Below are 17,448 nucleotides of genomic sequence, written 5' to 3'. Positions count from 1 at the left end.
AGTGGGAATGACATGGAAGGCTCCAAACACACGGTGATACCACATGGCCACTGATGTGAGAGAAGTAAGAGCAAAGCCTGGAAAGAATCCACTTCTAGTAGTCTGGATCTCTCCTGGTAATAATCATTATTTTAGAACAGTGAAGATACTCTTTAGGAAGCAAGAATAACTTGTAGCGTTATTGAGACATCCCTTGATACGAACTCAAACCAAGACGTGTTCATAGTGCAGATGCACGTGTCTACATTGTATTAAAAATAAACATTCATTATGAAATCTCAGTCCTTTAGCACCAAGAGAAGCATTTACACAGATTCTGCATTAAGATAAAGCTTTTTTGTCTGTTTTCTTACCCAACATTTCATTCACATGTGAAAAATGTTGCCACTCCTTTGATTTAAAACATAATGATATACACAAAAATACATTTTCTCCTGTCTCTTACTTGCCAATGAATAATTAAAAATGAATTCCCTGATCCACTCTCCCAATTTTCTTTTCTTTTTTTTTTTTTTTTGAGACCGAGTTTCGCTCTTGCTACCCAGGCTGGAGGGCAATGGCACGATCTCGGCTCACCGCAACCTCCGCCTCCTGGGTTCAGGCAATTCTTCTGCCTCGGCCTCCTGAGTAGCTGGGATTACAGGCACGCGCTACCACGCCCAGCTAATTTTTTGTATTTTTAGTAGAGACGGGGTTTCACCATGTTGACCAGGATGGTCTCTATCTCTTGACCTTGTGATCCACCTGCCTCGGCCTCCCAAAGTGCTGGGATTACAGGCTTGAGCCACCACGCCCGGCTTCTCCCAATTTTCTATTGTAATTCTCAGCTCAGTAATGGTGCTTCTATGCCTTTGTGTTGTGTTGTGTTGTATTCTGTGGGGATCTCTAACTCATCTTTTTCTCAAGCTTCCTTCTTCCATATGACAAGAAATCCCATTCCTTGAGCAAAAAGCATATCCAGCATCTGATCATCTCTCACTGCCTTGTTGGGTGCCACCATCATCCCTTGCTTTGGGTGCAGTAGGAGCCTTCTGATTGATCTTCCTGCCTCTCCCCCTGCCCACTCATTCCACTCAGTGTATTCTCCTTCCAAAATTCTGCAGTGACTTCCCGTGTCATTCAGAGTAGAAGACAAGGGATCTATAATGGCCTATAAAGCTCTGCAAGGTCAGTCAAGTCAGTGACCTCTCTGATCTCTGCTCCAACTCCCCAACCTCCTTTCCTCTACTCTGGGCACAGCTTGACTTCCTTTTGTTTCTTTACCCTACTAGGTAAGTTCCTACCTTCAGCCAAACCAGCAGTTTCTCAACTGTGATTTACTTTTCCCCCAGGAAACTTGTGACAATGTCTGGAGACATTTTTGGGTCCCACAACTGGGGTGGATGGGGTGTGCTGCTGGCATCCAGTGGATAGAGGCCAGGGATGCTGCCAAACATCCTATAATGCCCTGGACAGTCCCCATTGCAAAGAATCATCCAGCCCATAATGTCAGTAGTGCCACTGTTGAGAAGCTCTGGATTATCTGTATGTCTGACTCCCCCACCTCCTTCAGGTCTGTCATCAAATGATACTTTTTCATTGAGGCTTTTCCTGATCATCCCCATTAAATGTACTCCTGACACTCAACCTCCTGACCTCCATTATCCTGCTCTATTTTATATGATTGACTCATATGTTATGTTTATTGTTTATTTTCTGCTTCGAGCAGGTGTGTTTGTCTGCTTTGTTTATTCCCGTAGCCCAGCAGAATGCCTGGCAATAGTAAGCCTTCAATATATTCTGTAGCATGAGTGAATTTCATGTTCCTCTGTGAAAGACTTCTAGTGGGGCTTTGGTAAGGTATAAATTTTTCCATCCTCACCTGCAACACAATATCCTTCTAGGCGTTCTTTAAACGGAAATAATCATCTTATCAAAACCATCAGTTTGCATCACCTACTGAGAAGCAGTTTGAAGGTCTGGGCTTGGGAGTGGGCCAATTTTTCTGCTGTGTTTTTTGACCTGCTCATCAAGTACTATCAACAAACTTCTGAAATAAGTAAATAATATCATCAAGAAGCTCTGTTATTTTTCTCTAGGTATAAATAAAAAATATTGTGTATTCAGGCAATTTCCTTTTTTGTAATTGATGTGACTGTCAAACATTTATTTAATAATTTTATAATTTGTCACCTTTCTTGGACTAAATTATGTTCAAAAATGGCCAATATAGAATATTTACTAATTTTAAACTACAAAATAAAGAGAAAGATTCTTTATCTCACCCTTGCTCTTTTTAAAGTATTAATACATATTTTAATGTTTTGTCCTCAGTTTGAAATGTCTCCAGGGATAATAAATTGGTTATTTCCTCTAAAATTTCAAAAGCTATGATTCTCAATAGGTCTTTATCATTGTTTACAGGTTAATTTTCCTTATTTTCACTCCACAATGCATTTGCTTTTATCAGAAGATGATTTTTACTAAATAGATACCAGTAGAATGTAATTTTTGGCACTTACTTGGGGGGCTCTCTAGCCTGTTCTTTTTTAAGAGAAAAATTTCTCTCTCTAATGGGAGAAAAAGAACTAATTTGAAAATGTTCGAGTGGCCGGACGCGGTGGCTCATGCCTATAATCCCAGCACTTTGGGATGCTGAGGCAGGTGGATCACGAGGTCAGGAGTCTGAGAAGAGCCTGACCAAGATGGTGAAACCCCATCTCTACTAAAAATACAAAAATTAGCTGGGCTTGATGGCAGTCACCTGTAATCCTAGCTACTCTGGAGGCTGAGGCAGGAGACTTGCTTGAACCCAGGACAGGGAGGTTGCAGTGAGCTGAGAGCATGCCATTGCACTCCAGCCTGGGTGACAGGAGCAAAACTCTGTCTCCAAAAAAAAAAAGAAAGAAAGAAAAAGAAAAGAGAATGTTCAAAAGATAGTGCTTATTCTCATAATTTGGTAAGTATTTACCTTCGGAGCATCATTCCCCTGCCCCCTCAACCTATTTTCATTCACACTTAACTTGCTCATTACACAAGGAGACTGGAAGTCCAGTTCAAGGAAACCACACATTCTCAAGTAAATTACAGGTTTTAAGATGATAGAAATTTGTTGTCTGGGCACACACTCTGGTTCCTTTCTTTTCTTCCAAACATGTAATATTGACTTGCTGTTTAGTTGTTTAAAGGGTGTTCTTTCTGTATGTGTCTCTCTTAAACCTAATGAACAAAAATATGGGATTCATTGTTTTCTTTGTTTTGATGGCACAGTAAGGTTGGTTGCGACACAAGGGAGGGAAACTGGGAATCGGCTTTTTACTTTTAAGCACAGCTTTAAAAATAAATCTTCAGACAAATGCTCTGGAGACATCTCAACAAATGCCTTGTGATCTTCAGCTGAACCGTCGAGTTATTTTTTCCCTCCTCCCTTTTTAAACATCAGTAGCTTTTCTGTAAAACAAACATAGCCAATTTTGGGGGGGAATCAGTAATTACAGATGATTTTCATTATGATTTCTCTTTTCTGTGTTAAACAAAAAAACAGACACCAAGGCAAAACCTCTTCTTACTTTCATGAGATTTGAATGCGTCTAAATGAATTGTTAATAACTCCATAGGGCCCCTCAGTAGTTCCAGAAGTTGAGTGTGGACAGTTTTACTCTTCTGCTTTTGCCTTAATTTCTTGATTTTACCCTCGTTCATTTATAAAATGACTTTCCTTCACTAAGATTGGTAAGAAGACAGGTGCTTTCAAATACTGAAATGATTAAAAAAATTACGTAATAGCAAAATCAGAGGTCTGGGAAAGAAGTCCCAGACTTTCTAGGGCTGACTTCTTTTGCAGAGTAAAAATTACCAGAGTGTTATACAGAATGGGAAGAAGTGGATTATTTGCATATATATGTATATATTATAATGACTTGTATCTATAACTTCCTTGATCTGATGTTAACCAGTATTTTGTTAGGTTGTCTCTGGGAGCACAAACTATGCATTTGGTACAGGGACTGAAGTATTGTACATCTTTTATATACTAGAGTGACGTGTTATATATTATTAATATATTTATGACCCAGTGCCCCATACATGTGCAATTAGAATGGTTTTTGAGAGTTCCTGTATGTTTCATTTTTCTGAAATAAACTAGAAATTATATGATGAAAATATTCACTGAACAATAGCAGAAAGACACAAAAGATATCAGATCATCTTTCTAAAACTTAAGAATACCAATATAAACTACAAGTCAGAGAACAGCACACAGTGGGAATTGTGTAATGAATAGTAGGCATTAGGCTAAGGTACTCGGAGGAAGATTTTGTGAAGCCCAAGGAGACAAGAACCAAGTGAAAGGTACTCAGCTTTTATTATACCAGTGACCTTAAGGAAAAAAAACATGACTAGATCTGTTTCCCCAGATGGTACACTAGCTTAGTTATTCAGAAAGGGGAAGAACAAGTTTTTAAATGGATTATGCTCAGGAACAAAAATCAGGTCTCTTTTTCCGTTCCTATAGTGACATATGCCAGAAAATAAGAGTTGATTCCCAGTCTGATCTGTTGGCAGATGCATGGTTTCTTTCTTTAGCCAGCTGTAGCTAATTGCATGAGGGCCGCCTCTTGTGCCGAACATGAAAAGGAAACCTGTAATTTATTGCAACAGACCATACCATTTCTGCTGTACAACTGTCTTTTCCGTCATGTCAATGAGTGGATTTCTTATGGTACATTGGCAGCTCAGAGACTGGAAAACAGCATTAGCTGGAGACAGAAAGAGAGAGAGAGAAAAAAAAGTTTCAGAATCTCTTCATGTACTTTACACAGAGCTCAATTAAAGAATAAACTGGAAACAGAATTTCCCTTTGCCATCCGCCAGGGACACTTTTTTTTTTCTATTGTTTATATGTAGTTCTTTGATTCAACTATACTGACTTACTAAGATACAAGCACATGTTATGTGTGACATTCAGTATAGGATTAGTTTCTATTGAGCAATCATCCTTGCATGCCCAAGGAATTGTCTGATTCCCCCTCTGAAAGTAGAGCAGGGGCTGCTCTATCCTCTGGCACCGCATCCTCCCCATGGGTCTTTCGTGATCTTGAGCCTCTCAAGAGTTCATCTAGATACAAAATAGGCATGAAATAACTCCGTCTGAATCTCGTACATTGGATCTGCCTATTGAGGTGTTTACTAAAAATTTAGTTCCTAATGAACTGGTCTCCTCCCTGCCTTAAGGCCCACTTGTAAATGCTTGTCAATGTGATGCTCTTCTTTTGTTGAGTGGAAATCCAAATTAAAAGCCATTCTATTTTGCAGCAATGGAAAGAAACAAGTTGAGAAAGTTCCATGTATGTTTTCCAGTTGACTCATGACCCCCGTCAATAGTTCTTTTGTGTGAGGGTGGCAAGTTTTCCCTGGATGCTCTCACAAGCTTGAAGAAGGGAGTGCGGGGACACTAATCCCCAGACAGTGGGATGGAAACTCCATGAGGGGCTCCAAAGTGGGCCTTTCTAATTAGGTCAAGTGCATGCAGTACTTGGAACCATACACGCTGGTTGACTTTTTATCCCCACATTTGTGCCCACACATCAAGCTCAAACTACCCCACCTAATTAAGTATATGGTTCCTAACTAAGGCCACCCATCTGCCTATGACTGTGTAACCTGGCACTGGGGATGCTCCCTGAGGTCATTTCCAATTGATCACTTCTTCCCAGTGGAATTTGAATCAATGAGAAATACCCCAGTTTGTTTGTATAACTTCAAGAAGCAAATCTGACCACATTTTTGGTTCTTGTACATTATTAAACAATATCACTGAGAAAATCAATAAATGATGTCCACCTAAGTAGTGAAAAATAACTGAATAACACATTAAAATATGCTAAAAGGGAAAATGCCTGTTGAAACATACATGTATATATGAACCAAATATATGTATGTATGTCTGTGTATATACACACATACATATATTTCAGGAGTCAGTGATGCTTAATCAGATGAATATTTGCTAACTGGAAAAATATGGTAGGATCATGTACATCCCAATTCACAGGATTTTTTTATTCTTTGTGGAAATAAGGAGTAAAGAAGGGACTTTTCTAAAATCTCAAAAAGTGAATAGTGACCAATTTTCCAACCACAACCCCACGAATAAACTTCTGTTTTTGATGACTTATACCACTTTTCTGTAGGGAAGTAGTTTTCCTCCCCCCCACATGGCATATTGCCCTTAAACCAGAAAAAAAGGGATCCATAATGCAAAATCACACAACCATCTCTGCCTATGACAATATGTATGAATACAGAAAGCCTAGAATTGTTATACTTTTACTAAATTCTCTTTATATTCAAAGTATTTTAGCAAGAAGCTCACTGTTTCCACATTAGAAAAGTTAAAATATAGAGAAAATACACTATATCACACCATGAATAAAATTTTCCCTGTAAGTAGTCTTGGAATAAATCAGATGTAAATAGGTCCCCTAAGGGCTTTAATTCCCAGAAAAGGTACATTTTTACTGTTTCTCATATAAAAACGTAAAATATTTATTTAATTTTTATAAACCTTTGTAAAATTAACATTGTGTACTTTACTTTCAAACATATTCTCTGAAAAGCTTTTCAAGAATTGCCTTTAAGACTTCAGAAATTATATTTAATTAAATTGTGTTTAATTCAAGAATGTATTTATTTTCTTGAGGTTATGAATAGAATTTGTTCATTTTCAGGGTTTGTGGGAACACTCTCTGTCATTGTTTTTGTTGGTATTGGGGTTCTTGAAATGATTGTTTAGTCCAGGAATAAATATGGTTCTTCTTAGGCAGATTAATTCATCAATATCTATTTACCCTCAAGGCTGAAATAAGAAATATTTCCTTGACATTAAGAAATTTCAGTTTTCTTTGGAAGCCAACACTAATCAGTCAAAATACCAGAGAGCATAGTGAAGTGCTATGCTGGGAGGTCCAAGATTAAGTGTTGTGAATCACCAGCAGAAGAGGGGCTAAATGGGGGCTGCTGTAATTAAGGAAAGATTGATGGAAGAAATGAATGTGATTCCTCATGATTGACTGGGGTAGTAGAGTACCTACAGATACCCAGAGGTTCAAGAGACCTTTGGGTCATGTTGGTTTTCCTAAGGCAATGATTTATACATATACCAACAATTGGAACCTTGTGAAAACTTGTGAAAGGATTGATAGATCTATATATTAGATTGGTGCAAATGTAATTGTGGTTTTTGCCATTGAAAGTAATGGCAAAGAGAGGAAAAATAGAAGTAGAGGAAAGAAAGGTATTTGTGGAGTCCTTCGATGCCAGGCCCCGGCCTGGGGAGCTTTGTTAATGTGTATTATACTCAGTATTCACAGTGACACAGTAAGAGAGTTTATTATCCACATTCTACAGATGAAGATGCCAAGGCTGAGGGGGATCAATTACCTTGCTCATGATTACATGGCTATTCACCATTGGAGCCAAAACTTGAACTATGTAAGTCCCATCCCCAATCCCACACTTTTTCCTCTATCGCGTACTATTTTTAGCAAGATCTTTTTTGAAAAATTTTAGCCTTTGCAGTAGAGAGGAATTGTTAAATATATAGTGGCATATAATTAATGTATAAATTATAGCTTCGTCCAACTTTATAAATAAATTAATTCATAAAGTCCTTAGACCAAAATGCATCTTTAGAGTCTGTTTTGATTTTGGTTTCTAAAAATGTGGTATCTTTCCTATTTTGAAAACAACTATCTAATTTGCACTAAGCAAGAGATCATGAGAGTATGTCTATGAAAAGAAGCTATTTAATGATAGAAATATGGGGAGAGATCATTCTGCAGTGAGAGGTGACTCAGTATCTAGGCTTAGTGCAGCCACTCCATATCTGAGTGACCCAAGGCACGAACCCTAAACTGGGGCTCAGTCTTCTTATCCCTTTTAATTCTAATCACCTCTCCACACTCCTTTTCTCTATTCAGATTGCTTACAGAAGAGAAGTCCTTAGAGAGACTCAATGTGCATAACTATCTATGAGGAACTATTATGGAATAGGAATGAATTCGTTAACAAGATATGGACTTTGACCAAAACCATGATTCTAATAAGCTGAATTTCAATTATAGATTTTGGGTTCAATTGTAATGTCAACCCTCTGAGTTTTTCTGACTTCTAGTTTATGTGACAGATCTTTCTTTTGACCTAGGGCAGGAAGAATACCTCAAAAGTGCCATATTAGCTTCACCTGATGATGCTAGGCAGCTGTACTAGGGCATTATATTGATGCCATATGAATCTGGAAACCAGCCAGCCAGTGGTCCTGTGGGGCTGATACCTGAAGGCAAGGAGTTCTAGTCTATGTGGCAATAAAACATCAGGCATATTTATAGCTTGAGTTGAATATATTAGGCTACATGAGGTACAAGCATTCAAACTTCCCCCTGAATTATTTATTTTGGGATGGTTTTCAGGTGGGGCTCAGGCACAGCATACACATTTTCAGCTTGACCGATATACCTTGTACCTGCAAGTTAATCAACATGGACAGGTAAGGATAAGTAGCCACTGACGGTTAGAGGTGGTGAAATGTGCCATGAAGTTGGTACTCACAGCCACCCACCAACCCTGCCCACATCAAAGTCATAAGGGCACTTTGGTTTCATAGTCCTTTTCATTGCTCTTTTATGTTACTGTGACAGAGGTTTCTGTGGTTAAAATTGGATGGTGTATCTGCCTCTCACCTTTTCAGGATAAGCTGCCCAGAACTTTAAAGAACCATGTAGAACATTAGAATGATCTACTTCTGTTGTTCAATGGTCTACACCAATGACTTTTACCAATGCACTGTGTCAAAACTTTTCAAAGCAAATACAGATTTTAGGTTTGAGATAAGTCACAGTCTTCTTTTAAGAAAAAAATTTTTTTGCCCTCAAATGTAACCACTGTGTCTCTCTTTGTTTCTTCCCTCTTACATCCTTTGCAAGGCCATGTTGTCCTTTGTGCTGCTGTGATGTACACCCATGGTGTGTTGGCAGTCTGTTTTCATGTGCTGCAGGAAACTCCCAGATTACCAGCTGGCCCTTCCTTTCAATTTAGTCCCCTTTATGAAACATGTTGTTCTTGCCAGAGTTAAAACAAAGCAACACACAGAGCAGAAGAATATAAGGCATTGGGTCAGAGTAAAATGAACCAGTCACTAATCCAGCCTCTATTTTTGTCACATACACACACACACATACACATACATATGTATTAGTCCATTCTCATGATGTTATGAAGAAATACCTGAGACTGGGTAATTTATAAAGAAAAGAGGTTTAATTGATTCACAGCTCCTCATGGCTGGGGAGACCTCAGGAAACTAATAATCATGGTGGAAAGCACCTCTTCACAGGGTGACAGGAGAGAGAATGAATGCCAAGCAAAGGAGGAAAAACTCCTTATAAAATCATCCGATCTTGTGAGAACTCATTTACTATCATGAGAACAGCATGAAGGTAACTATCCCCATGATTTAATTACATCCCACTGGGTTCCTCCCATGACATGTGTGGATTATAGGAACTACAATTCAAGATGAGATTTGGGTAGAGACACAGCCAAACCATATCGTTCCACCTCTGGCTCCTCACAAATCTCATGTCCTCACATTTCAAAGCACAATCATGCCTTTCCAACAGTCACCCGAAGTCTTAGTTCATTCCAGCATTCACCCAAAAGTCCAAATCCAAAGTCTCATCTGAGCAAGACAAGTTCCTTCTGCCGATGACCCTGTAAAATCAAAAGCAAGTTAGTTAATTCCTAGATACAATGGAGTACAGGCATTGGGTAAATGCATCCATTGCAAATGGGAGAATTGGCTAAAACAATGGGACTACAGGCCCTATGCAAGTCTGAAATCCAATGATCTCCTTTGTCTCCACGTCTCACATCCAGGTCACACTGATACAAGAAACAGGCTCCTATGGCCTTGGGCAACTCTGCCCCTGTGGCTTTGCAGGGTATGTACAGCTCCCCTTCTGGCTGCTTTCACAGGCTGGCATTGAGTGTCTGCAGCTTTTCCAGGTACATGGTGCAAGCTGTTGGTGGATTTACCATTCTGGGGTCTGGAGGATGGTGGCACTCTTCCCACAGCTCCACTAAGCAGTGCCCCAGTGGGGACTCTGTGTGTGCACTCTATCCCCACATTTCCTTTCCTCACTACCCTAGCAGAAGTTCTTCATGAGAGTTCCATCCCACACCAAACTTCTGCCTGGACATCCAGGCATTGCCATACATCCTCTGAAGTCTACCTGGAGGTTCCCAAACCTCAATTCTTGACTTTTGTGTACACACTAGCTCAACACTACATGGAAGCTGCCAGGACTTGGGGCTTGCACTTTTTGAAGTCACAGCCTGAGCTGTACCTTGGCCCCTTTAGCCATGGCTGGAGTGACTGGGTCTTGGGGCACCATGACCCTATACTGCACAAAGCAGCAAGGCCCTGGGCAAGGCTAACAAAACCATTTTTTCCTCCTAGGCCTCTAGGCCTGTGATAGGAGGGGCCGCCGTGAAGACCTCTGATGTGTTCTGGAGACATTTTCCCCATTGTCTTGGCAAATATTGTTTGACTCCTTGTTACTTATGCAAATTTCTTCAGCTGGCTTGAATTTCTTCTCAGAAAATGGGTTTTTCTTTTCTACCATATTGTCAGGCTGCAAATATTCTGAACCTTTATGCTCTGCTTCCCTTTTAAACATATGTTTCCATCTCAAACCATCTCTTTGTGAATGTATAAAGTGGAATGCTTTTAAGAGTACCCAAGTCACTTCTTGAGTGCTTTGCTGCTTAGAAATTCCTTCTGCCAGATATCCTAAATCATTTCTCTCAAGTTCAAAGTTCCACAGATCTCTGAGGTGGGGGCAAAATGCTGCCAGTCTCTTTGCTAAAGCACAGCAAGGGTCACTTTTATTCCAGTTTCTAACAAGTTTCTCATCTCCACCTGAGACACTTAATTGTCCATATCACTATCAGCATTTTGGTCAAAGCCATTCAACAAGTCTCTAGGAAGTTCCAAACTTTTCTACATCTTCTTGTCTTCTTTTGAGGCTTCCAAACTGTTCCAAACTCTGCCTGTCACCCAGTTCCAAAGTTGCTTCCACATTTTTGAGTATTTTTATAGCAATGCCCCATTCCCAGTACTAATTTACTGTATTAGTCTGTTCTCATGCTACTATGAAGAAATATTTGAGACTGGGTAATTTATAAAGAAAAGAGGTTTAATAGACTCACAGTTCCACATGGCTGGAGAGGTCTCAGGAAACTTGCAATCATGACAGAAGGCACCTCTTCACAGGGTGACAGTAGAGAGAATGTGTGCCGAGCAAAGGAGGCAAAGCCCTTTGTAAAACCATCAGATCTTGTGAGAATTCACTCACTGTAATGAGAACAGCATGAGAGTAACTGCCCCCATGATTTAATTACCTCCCAAAAGCCCCTCCCATAACATGTGGGGATTATGGGAACTACAGTTTAAGATGGGATTTGGGTGAGGACACATCTGAACCATATTAGCATACATTCTCCTGACTCTGTCTTTTGGCACTGGACTTTTGCAAGATAGGGCATATAGTACTTTGGACAGACAAGGCAGCATTGTAATTTTTCAAAAGGTTTGAAGGAAACAAAGGAAAAACTATACCATATCAAGTAAAGAAACAATTACAGATAATTATGATTTTTGATTATCAATAATTTTTTTAAGTAATTACAGAAGTCAAACTCCCATACTATTTATTACCCTTTCATCAGGTATGACCTCAAGTTGCTGCTTCTCCCAAATAATGGCTCTATTAGCTGGTACATACGGCATAATCCCAGCCTCTTTGCAATGAATCAAGCCTCATGCTACCATAAGGTACTAGGTAAACAGTTATCAAATTTATAGTACTTTGCTGGGCTGGTGAATTAAGATTGCCTGGAGAGATTTTCTACAATAGAGATGTTTAGATCCCTCTTTATCTAATGAAAGGATTGTACTGATTGTATTTAATAATGTACAGGGCTGTACCCTACTGTGTAAAGTTCTCATCTTTATATGTACTGCCTTAGTTTTACCATTACCAATCAAAAGAAAGAAACTTGTTTGGATAACCAATTTAGAGGGGCTTCTTTGAGGAGACTTCCAAAGAATGTTAGTAATATTTAATACCTTTTTGAGAAGTGGGCATGTTTTGTTTTATTTTTGTTATAAGCTTCCTAATAGCAACAATAGGCCTCAGAGACGAAGTTCTTGGACATTTGCTGACCTTGAAGCCTATTCTTGGCTTCCTCCAATTTTTTAATGCTGCTGCTGATCTAGAAACTCCTCTTTAGCAACTGCTATACAAAATGCTTGAATTCTTTCTTTTCACAGGCTACTACTTTTTTGTGCTTCCATATGAAAAAGCCTAGAAAGTTTGGTTAAATGGTGACTTCATCCAAAGGCAACTAAAATTAACCCTAAATTTTAGAGATTCCAATAATGTAATATTTTCTGTGTCAGGAAACATTCTTCCTTGATTTGGTCCTCTCCATCAATATCTCTAGCTGCTTGGCCCGTATTATTTTGTCATATGTCATTTCTCACCTGACATATTAGATTTTTATTTTGTTTATCCCTCCCACTCACCCCACTATAATGTAACCTCCATGAGAGCAAGGACTGTGTTTTCTTTTCTGCTCTGTTGCTCTATATGGTGCCTAGCAAATATTGAGTGCTTGGTAAGTACTTTTTGAAGATTTGAGCAATTCAACAAAAGCAACTACAAATGTAATAATTTATTTGCCTTCCCTGAGAGGAAGGTAAAGAACATCAGCTCTGGTGGCAAGCCTGTTGCTAGAGTATTAATTTTCATTTTTCAATAATTTTTGAGGGTTTTTGTTTTTAGTGTCTGACTATACAGGACTAAGTCTGATTTTCTAGCAAACTAACCAAATTTCTACACCCAAATGTCTATTTTACTTAAAGTGGTACTCTTGAGAGAACATATATCTATTCAAATAAAGCTTAGAATATTTTTGGGAACATCTCTTTAAAATCACCTTAGCATCTTCTGTCAGCTGCGTAAAGTAATTGATCTCATTTCTTTAAAAAAACCTCATATTAATTTTTGAATAGGCAATACAGTTACATAAATGTATATTTAGACTACAAATATTTGAGAACATTTCAGATGTCTTTCTTTTATTGATTTTTAATTCAATCCCATAGTAGAAAACATAATTTGTATGATTGATTGGAATCCTCTTACATTTAGTAAGACTTGTTTATGCTCCAGAATATGGTCTATCTTAACAAATATTCTGCTTGCACTTAAAAAAATAAATGTGTGTCTGCTATTGTTAGGTGTAGTGTTGTGTAAATGTCAGTCAGATGATTTTGTTTGATAGTATATATTCTTATTCTATATTCTAAATCTATATTCTTACTGATATTTTGCCACTTTATTCAACTAGTTATTGAGAGAAGGTCATGAAAAATCTATGACTTTCACTGTAGATTTGTCTATCTCATATGGAAGTCTTGTCAGTTTTGCTTCATGTATTTTAAGCCTCGGTTTTTAGGTGCAGAAATGTTTAGAATATGTTCATATAAATCCTTTAATACATTATTATTACTTTTCTTTAAACAACTATCTTCCAAAGAGATTTAAGCAATGAACAAATCTTTTATATTTAGCCTCATGGATACCATTTCTAATACTCATAATTCTTTTTGGTAGAGCCAGATTTCTATCTTTTATTCTTTTTTGTTCTGCCTACATGACTTTCTTTTAATATTTTTGTAGTACGTGTCTGCTGGTGATTAACTCTTTCTGCTTTGTAGATGTGAAAAAGTGGGGTTTCTCATATTATTTTTGAAAAATGTTTACTGGGTTCAGAATTCTAATTGATTTTTTTTTCAATAAAGATATTTCTCTACTCTCTTCTGGCTTGCATTTTTTTTTTTTTTTTACAAGACTACTCTTTTCCTCTGAGTACATTTAAGATTTACTTTTTGTCACTGGTCTTAAGTAATTTTATTATGATGTCCTTTATAACTTTACTCATGTTTCCTGCATGTGAGGATTCTCGGATCTGTGAGTTTGAAAATTTCATCAAAGTTTGAACATTTCAACCATTTCTCAAAATTTTTTTCCTACCTTATTCCTCATCTGCTTCTGGGACTCCAGTTGTATATATATTTAGTTGATGCCTTTTTTCACCCCAGAGTTTTGCTCCCTGTATTTCATTTTGGATAACTTATATTATCAAGTCCACCAAGCTTTTTTTTTTTTTTTTTGCCGTGTCTAATCTGATGTTAATCCAATCTAATGTATTTTTCATCTCAGAAATGTATTTTCACTTATAGAATTTTGATTTAGGTTCTTCCATATTTCTACTGAACATTCTCAATCTTTTCTCTAGCTTCTTGGACAAAAAAGTTTATAATTAACTGCTTTAATGTTCTTTCTTAGTAATTTTATTACCTGTATAATTTCTGGGTCAGTTTCAATTAATTTATTTTTCTCCTCATTATGGGTCAAACTTTCTTTCTTCTTTATATGCCTGACAATTATTGATCATGTATATGTTAGACATAGTGAATTTTACTTTTCTATGTGATGGATATCTTTTTACTTCTGTAAATATCGTTGAACTTTCTTCTGGGATACAATTAAGTTACCTGAAACATTTTGAATTTTTTAGGATCTTGCACTTAAGCTTTGTTACATGAGATCAGGACAGATTAATTTCAGGGCTAACTTGTATCCAATACTTTTGAGTACTCTAGCTGACACTCCTTGAATTATGAGGTTTTTCATTCTGGATAATGAGAACAGAAACTATTCCTTGTCTTATGTAATCTTAAATGAATGTTCTCTCCAGTCATTTTGGGTGGTTCTTTCTCTAGCCTTGAATAGTCTCCTCACGGACATGTGCTAATCATTACCCAGGTGAAGATTTAAGAGGATGACTCTGCAGATTTCCATAACATTCTCTCTCTATATAACACAGCAACACCTATAAACAAGACTGACTGATTAGACTGTGACTACTTCTCTCTGTGCTCCTGTCTTGGTTTCCCAGAAATATTTACCTTAACCTTCAACTCCACAGTCAATATTTCTTGTTCTTGCTTTCAACTTGATGTCACTGGATTCTTTCAAATCAGTAACATCTCCAGCTTCTTTGTCTGTTCATTTGTTTGAGATAGCATCTCATTCTGTCACCCAGGCTTGAGGGCAGTGGCATGATCTTGACCCACTGAAGCCTCAACTTCTGAGACTCAAGTGATTCTTCTTCCTCAGCCTCCCGAGGAGCTGGGACTACAGATGTGTGCTAGCATGCCTGGCTAATTTTTGGATTTTTTGTAGAGACAGAATTTCACCATGTTGCCCAGGCTGGTCCCACACTCCTGAGTGCAAGCAATCTGTCTACTTCAGCCTGCCAATGTACTGAGATTACACAGTAGCATAAGCCACCATGCCCAGGCAACATGTCCATTTTGATTGAAAGATTTTGATTCCTGCAAGGAAATTAGACATTTCTCTTATTATCCCTGATTTCTTGACGATTTTTCTTTGGACTTTGGACTTAGAAAAACATATAGATTTTCTAAGAAGTGCCAAAATGGAATTCCCACACAATTTCACAGTCTCCCTTGCAGTTAACCTTGGCCACATGAGTAAGTATATGAATAGAAAGAAATTGTCCAACCTTATTTTTAAAATGAAGCCACTTTATCTGGCCTTCCTTTATGTCCCCCTTATTGCAAGTATGGGGCTGATGAGTCATTGTAGATAATGCTGGTGAGAACAACACATTGCAAATATCCAGGCCACAAGGTAGACAGAACTGAAGTCCCTAGATGGCCTTATGGAGCAGTTTCCCTGCAATTCTGGAATGTCCATTTCTGGATAGTTTTAGAAAAGAATTTTTTTTTTCATTTAAGTAATTATGTTTTGGAATCTCTTTGATGTAGCAGCTTAGACCCTAACTAATACAATAGGTGTATTAATCCATTTATAGTTACTATTAAGATAAATTTAATCTTAGTCCTGGCATAGTATTTTATTTTTTAAAAAAAACAATTAAACAAATTTATCCATGTAGCTTACTTGTTGCTTTATGTATGTACCTACAGTTTTTTATGAAGGCTTGCAGTTTTGTGCTTACTGATTACCTTTATAACAATTCCCTCTATTTTTTAAAAGCTTACAATATTTTTTGCAGTTATATCATTCCTATTTAATCAAATCATTTACATTCTATTTTGTTCCTGTCAAATATATCAAATGTCTGTTTTTTGTCCAACCATCACAGGTTTTCCTGTTATTCTTTTGTTGGTTGTAGTTCATTCTTTAATAGCCTCCTCAAAAAAGACTCATGGGGAAAATATTCTTTCAGTTCTCAAAAGCTGTCTGCATCCTTCATACTTACTGACTATAAGGTCTCAGGAGCACATTTTCTTTCATTGAATATTGGCAAGAGTTATTCATGTGTTATCTTTAGCATAGAATATTGCACTAAGCCCATTTTTCCTCCCTTATTAGTGAGTTCTTTCTGCCTGGCTATGCAAAGAATTCTCTTTCTATTTGAAGGCCAATAACTTTACCATGATACGTTATAGTATCATTACTCAGGATCTGTTATTCCTGATACATGCTTTAATTGCATTAAAAGTTTCTTCAGTTAAATCTTTTGATTTTTGTCATGTCCCACTATTTTTTTTTCTTATTCTGGAATGCTAATTTTGAGTATGTTTGATATCCTTCTATATCTATTATTTTATATTGTTCTTTAAAATTTTGTTTTATGTTTCTGACTTTTCTAGAGTTTATGCTCCATGTACCTTACTTACTGTGTTTTCCACAAGGTTGATTCTTCTGTGGCTTGATTGGAAGAAAAGGGCATTACTAGAAGTGATGTACAAAGAGAGAGCAAAAGAAAGTAGCTCAGACCTAAGGAAGATAAAATTAAGGTAAAGATGATGGAGTGTGGGAATGCAGCAGGAATGGTGAGAATCGTAATTCTTAATGTTAATCTCTTCCTACCTTGTTATCATAACCTTAGAACTCTGCCAACCTTCCCAGGGGCACATAAACTTAGCCCAAAATTACCGTTGTAATTTAGACTCACTTTCTTAGAGGTTGTAATAGAACATGCTAATTTTCAAAGTGAAAATGAGTAGGAGATCATATTTTGGTTTTGAATATACCAACCATTCTTTTTATCTTTAGGAATTATATAAGGATAGAACATTCATTCAGGGAGAATGAGAAGGACAATAATAAGAATGGGGTCTATACATGTCATTCATGTGTACATATCTTCTTTAGAGATAAAAGAAGAAAATATTTATAGCGTCATTAAACTAAACCAAAGATATAATTTAAAACCCTCACACACTTATTGCTCAAGTGAGTCTATTTGTTGTTAGAGCGATGACCTGGGAGGTGGGGTCAT

This window comes from Callithrix jacchus, chromosome 4 (assembly GCF_049354715.1).
Source record: "Callithrix jacchus isolate 240 chromosome 4, calJac240_pri, whole genome shotgun sequence".
Lineage (NCBI taxonomy): Eukaryota > Metazoa > Chordata > Mammalia > Primates > Cebidae > Callithrix > Callithrix jacchus.
This window is presented reverse-complemented; position numbering follows the sequence as displayed.